Genomic DNA, 6287 nt, shown 5'->3' on the forward strand with positions numbered 1-6287 from the left:
TCATTTTGACCCTTTTCCTGTGATTTACATTTGAATTTTGCAGTCCTGAAAACTGAAAGCGCACATGGCAGGTTTTACGAAGCCTGGTGTTGTAACATTTCTGTCCCTTTTAACAGAGCTGTTTTCTCATTTTCTAATCCCAACATTTTTTTTCTAATTCACCTGATGGCTTTTCTTATTGACTGCAGCAGGTGTGAAATATATGGGAAAAAATACACAGACCTGAACTTTTATACAATAGACTCAGGTATGAATTAAAACTGATAAGATAAAGAAAAATTGTATACATGGTGTTTGAATACTTGTGCATGAGCCCTAACAGGATATGTGCGTATGCTGCAGAAAAGCAGTAATAACTTTTACTATAAGCGTTTTTGCTAATGAAAGTATATTGCAAAAATACTTTTATTTTAAATTGAAATGCACCTATGCACATTTTTATTTTTAACCTTTCTATCCCTTTAAATGCCCCAAAATACATTTTTTGCCTTGCACTTATTTTGCAATGGCTTCAGTATGTAATTGAGCTTATTCAGTATTTTTATATTTCAGTGTATTTGTTTTAAACCAAGAAAAGTATTAAAGGGACACTGAACCCAAATTTTTTCTTTTGTGATTCAGATAGAGCATGCAATTTTAAGAAACTTTCTAATTTACTCCTATTATCAATTTTTCTTCTTTCTCTTGCTATCTTTATTTGAAAAAGAAGGAATCTAAGGTTTTTTCTTGGTTCAGAACTCTGGACAGCACTTTATTTTATTGGTGGATGAATTTATCCACCAATCAGCAAGGACAACCCAGGTTGTTCACCAAAAATGGGCCGGCATTTAAACTTACATTCTTGCATTTCAAATAAAGATACCAAGAGACTAAAGAAAATTTGATAATAGGAGTAAATTAGAAAGTTACTTAAAATTGCATGCTCTATCTGAATCATGAAAGAAAAAATTTGGGTTCAGTGCATATTTATGTATTTATTTGCTGTATTGTTTAATTCAGAAGGCTTTTATCACTCTTTGGTCATGATAAGCTTGTGTTAGAAGAGCAATGTCTGGGTGCTTCCTTGAAGGGGGAACAGAAGGCTGTAGCTTTGGGGTATGACATGACATTAAAGGGATACTAAATCCAATATGTTTAAGAATACCAAACATGCAATATTAAGCAACTTTTTAATTTACTCCTATCGTTTTTTCTTTGTTCTCTTGCTATCTTTATTATTAAATAATTTTTATTGAAGCTTCCGTTTCACATACAAAATGGTTCTCTTGCTATCTTTATTTAAAAAGCAGAAATGTAAAGCTTAGGAGCTGGCCCATTTTAGGTTTAGAACCCTGGATAGCACTTGCTTATTGGTGGCTACATTTGGCTAACCAATAAGCAAGAGTAACCCAGGTACTGAACCAAAAATGGGCTGGCTCCTAAGCTTTACATTCCTGCTTTAAAAATAAAGATAGCAAGAGAACAAATAAAAAATGAAAATAGGAGTAAATTAGAAAGTTGCTTAAAATTGCATGTTCTATCTGAATCATTAAAGAAAAAATATGGGTTTAGTATCCCTTTAAGTGGAAAGGGAAGCTACAGCACCAGAATGTGACTAAATCGCAGACTTTTTGGCCATAACGCAACATAACTACTGCACCTTTCAAAAAGTCCTTTTTTTTCAATGGGACTTCCATAGCACCGGTATTACGAGTTTGCCTGTCTGGCCAAAAAGTCAATCAGTCAATAGGATTGAGCTTTAATCCTATTGGCTGATTGGAGTTTTTACCCTTTAATTCCAATTGGCTGATAGAATTCTATCAGCCAATCGGAATTCAAGGGACGCCATCTTGGATGACATCATTTAAAGGGAAACTTCCTTCTTCAATAGCCATCAAAAGAAGAGGATGCTCCGCGCCGGATGTCTTGAAGATGGAGCCTCTCCGCGTTGGAAGGATGAAGATAGAAGATGCCGTCTGGATGAAGACTTCAACCCTCCTGGAGGATGACTTCTCATTGAGGACTTCTTGCTGCTTGGATGAAGACTTCTCCCGGCTGGATGAGGATGGATGTCCGGTCTTCAAAAACTGTAAGTGTATCTTCGGGGGTTAGTGTTAGTTTTTTTTAAGGGTTTATTGGGTGGGTTTTATTTTTAGATTAGGGACTGTGGGCACCGTAAAAGAGCTAAATGCCCATTTAAGGGCAATGCCCATCCAAATGCCCTTTTCAGGGCAATGGGGAGCTTAGGTTTTTTAGGTAGGTTTTTATTAGGGGGGGGGTTGGTTGTGTGGGTGGTGGGTTTTACTGTTGGGGGGTTGTTTGTACTTTTGTTTTTTACAGGTAAAAGAGCTGATTTCTTTGGGGCAATGCCCCGCAAAAGGCCCTTTTAAGGGCCATTGGCAGTTTAGTGTAGGCTAGGGGTTTTTTTTATTTTGGGGGCTTTTTTATTTTGATAGGGCTATTAGAATAGGTGTAATTAGTTTAAATATTTGATCATTTCTTTTTTATTTTGTGCAATTTAATGTTTATTTTTTTGTAATTTAGTTAATTGTATTTAATGTAATTTATTTAATTTTAGTGTAATGTTAGGTTTAACTGTTAGACAGGTTAGGTTTTATTTCACAGGTAACTTTGTATTTATTTTAACTAGGTAGCTAGTAATAGTGTAATAACTATTTTCTAACTAGTAAACAAACTTACCTGTAAAATAAAAATAAAACCTAAGATAGCTACAATGTAATTATTAGTTATATTGTAGCTAGCTTAGGGTTTATTTTACAGGTAAGTATTTAGTCTTAAATAGGTATTATTTAGGCAATAATAGTAATTTTTATTTAGATTTATTTTAATTATATTAAAGTTAGGGGGGTTAGGGTCAGACTTAGGTTTAGGGGTTAATATATTTATTTAGTGTTAGTGATGTGGGAGGTTTAGGGGTTAATAACTTTAGTATAGTGGCGGCGGCGGCGACATTGGGAGCGGTAGATTAGGGGTTAATAAGTGTAATGTAGGTGTCGACATTGTCGGGGGCAGCAGATTATGGGTATTTAGACTTGGGGTTTATGTTATGTTTTCGACTCGGGGTGTTAGGTTTAAACATACATTTTCTTTCCCCATAGGAATCAATGGGGCTGCGTTACGGAGCTTTACGCTCCATTATTGCAGGTGTTAGGCTTTTTTTTAGCCAGCTCTCCCCATTGATGTCTATGGGGAAATCGTGCACAAGCACGTCAAAGCAGCTCAAAGCAGCGCTGGTATTTGTGTGCGGTATGGAGCTCAACGCTGCCATATTGCCCACAAACGCCGGTTTTTGGAAAACCTGTAATAGCAGCGCTATTAAAGGTGAGCGGTTGAAATAACTTGCAAGTTATTACCAAGCCACTCATAACGGAAAACTCGCAATCTGGCGGTATGTTAACTCCAGCTCTGTGTTTCATACTTTCTAGATGCTAGGATCTAATCAGAATATGATATTGCATTTCCTTTGACAGTTATAACTGTCTATACCTGCAAAGACTTACATTTATATACTAATTTTTGATAATGTCATAAAATGTGGAAAAAAGCACATTTTATTTATTAAAATATATCATTTTTCTAGATAGTGTTTTTTTTAGATGAGCCTGGATTTGATGCTGCATTACAGTTATGTCACAGTACAATATATGAATACATATTTCATACTTCAGTGGAAGGAGAGTTATTGTGCCAATACAAACCAGCTATGGTGCTGACCTTTGCACATCTAAGACTTGTTATTACCTAGCTATCATAATGAGTGAAGAATAAGCATATACTTTCTGACCTTCACTGTTTCTTTAAAAACATCATCATGCATATATCAGAATATTACAAATATACAGCACATTTATTTGCAATCTCCTGATATAAATTGTAACACATTTTATAAGTCTATGTCTGCTTGAACTATCCTCACATTCATAAATAAAATCTAATTATGTGAGACAAGACCATGTTTAAAATTCCAAAGGTCGCTTGATACATTGTCATTCTATACTTTTGTGATTCTATATCATCTGTCAGGACAGAAAAGTCAAAGGAGTCTCGGTATAAAGATTTTTGTTGAGAAGATTCCTGATAGCATTATTTAGTAATATATATTATATTCATGATCATGGTAAATATTATCTCATACAGCTGACATTTTGTACTCCCTACCTCAAGCTATACACATGCAACATTTCTTCTGTTAGAAAATGCCAGTTAAGGGAAACTGTATTCCAAAAAAAATCAGTTATCCTTATGAAAAAGCAGTTTGTAAATATGTAGATATTAAAGGTAAATTCATATCAGCCAGAACGTATTAGCTGGAAGTGTTTTATCAGAAAACAAGCATTAATAGGTAATGCACAACTGGTAATGTTATATTCATTTCAATATTAATTTATAAAGCTTCATATATTTTTACACAAAAACATGTTTAAATGCTGGTCTTTCATATAAATGACAGAAAATATTTAAGTATTGCGTCCCTTTCCCATATGAACGTGCATTATTAATTTATTATGTCAGTGTTACATCTTTTTTTTATGTTTAATTTCATTTGGTTTATTTATTTACTTATTAAATTGATAAGTAGTGGTGTGCGGGTCACTATCAGTGTTACCAGGGATCAGTGAGCATCGGTGTTTGAGGAGAAGCCGGTGCTCGCTGTGTCAGCCCCAGCCGGCCTTTAGCTCCTGGGGTATGGGAGGGGTCTGTTGTATGAGGTGAGGAAGCAGAAGGTGTGTGTGAGACAGAGGGCACCATGAGCATCGAAATCCCCACCTGACGGACTTACTTTAGGGTTACACCATGGAGGTGCTGCGCCAGAGACCACCGGACCTGGTAGAGATCGCTGTACAGTATTTCACCCGGCTGAAGGAGCAGTGGACCCAGGATGGCACCGAAGACCACCGGCCTCAAACTCATGCGGTCAACTTCGATGGGGAACCTATGCAGACCAAGTCCAACGGGGAAGACAAGGAGGACTCTGACTTTGATCCTCTTGTTATCAATAGGTATAACCGAAGAGTATCTGTTTGCACTGAAGCCTTTAACCCAGATGAAGAGGATGAAGATACCGAACCTAGGGTTGATCATCCTAAACCAGATGAGCAGAGATGCCGTTTACAGGAGGCCTGCAAAGACATTCTTATCTTCAAAAATCTTGATCAGGAACAACTCTCTCAGGTTCTTGATGCAATGTTTCAAAAAAAGGGTGAACCCTGAAAAACATGTTATTGATCAAGGGGATGATGAAGATAACTTTTATGTCATTGAAAGGGGATTAGATGACATTTTCGTTGCTAGAGATGGACAATCTCGCTGTGTGGGCAGGTACGATAACCGTGGAAGTTTTGGCGAATTGGCCTTGATGTACAATACTCCTAGGGCGGCAACCATTGTTGCTACTACAGAAGGGGCGCTTTGGAGTCTGGAACGAGAATAATGATTTTGAAAAACAATGCCAAAAAGAGGAAGATATCTGAAATATTTATTGAATCTGTACATGTCCTCAAATCATTAGAGCCTTAAGAACTCATGAAATTGTTGATGTAATAGGTAAAAAAATAAAATAAAGATGGAGATATCATTATTGTACAGGGTGATGAAGCAGATTGTTTTTACATTGTGGAGATTGCTCGTTGTACAAGAGAGCAATATTTTGGAGATCTTGCTCTTGTTACCAACAAGCCAAGAGCAGCTTCTGCCTATGCTGTTGGGGTTGTCAAATGCTTAGTTATGGATGTGCTGGCTTTTGAGAGATTGCTGGGCCCATGTATGGACATTATGAAGAGAAATATCACCCATTATGAGGAGCTGCTGGTATCATTGTTTGGTTCAAGCATGGACCTTCAGGATCCAGGAAAATATGCAGCATGTCACCTTTGTGCCTTCTCTGTTCAAGACACAGAAAAATGCCTGTTAAAAGTACCACACAAGCACAAAGAGCACTATGGGACAGGTGCTGCTGCTGTAGTCTTGGGCATTTTTTTATAATTATATATAAAGAGATTAAAGCTTCAACACCAGGGATAGACATTGCATCATTTTGCTGCTGAGATCCCATTATTAGAACTAAATATAAATGTGCCATCTTTTTACTTCCATGGATAAGAATGGCATGTTGATCATCATAGTGCAAATGCCTATTCACAAAATAAAATATTCATCTGAAGTTGGTTCTTCAATGGTTGATTCATTCTGTGCTTACCTTCTCAATGTTATTTTTTTTCTTGAATAACTTTGTTATGGTTTATAGTTTTGCTTATTTTTCAACAGACCTTTTGTTCATTGCTGTGTAG

General features: G+C 36.5%; 1 pseudogene; it reads left to right on the forward strand.

Moving 5' to 3' along the window:
- The first annotated feature begins 4747 nt into the window (after positions 1-4747).
- LOC128646888 (cAMP-dependent protein kinase type II-alpha regulatory subunit-like) lies at positions 4748-5982 on the forward strand (annotated as a pseudogene).
- The last annotated feature ends 305 nt before the right edge of the window (positions 5983-6287 follow it).

The sequence above is a fragment of the Bombina bombina genome, chromosome 2 (genome assembly GCF_027579735.1).
Source record: "Bombina bombina isolate aBomBom1 chromosome 2, aBomBom1.pri, whole genome shotgun sequence".
Classification (NCBI taxonomy): domain Eukaryota; kingdom Metazoa; phylum Chordata; class Amphibia; order Anura; family Bombinatoridae; genus Bombina; species Bombina bombina.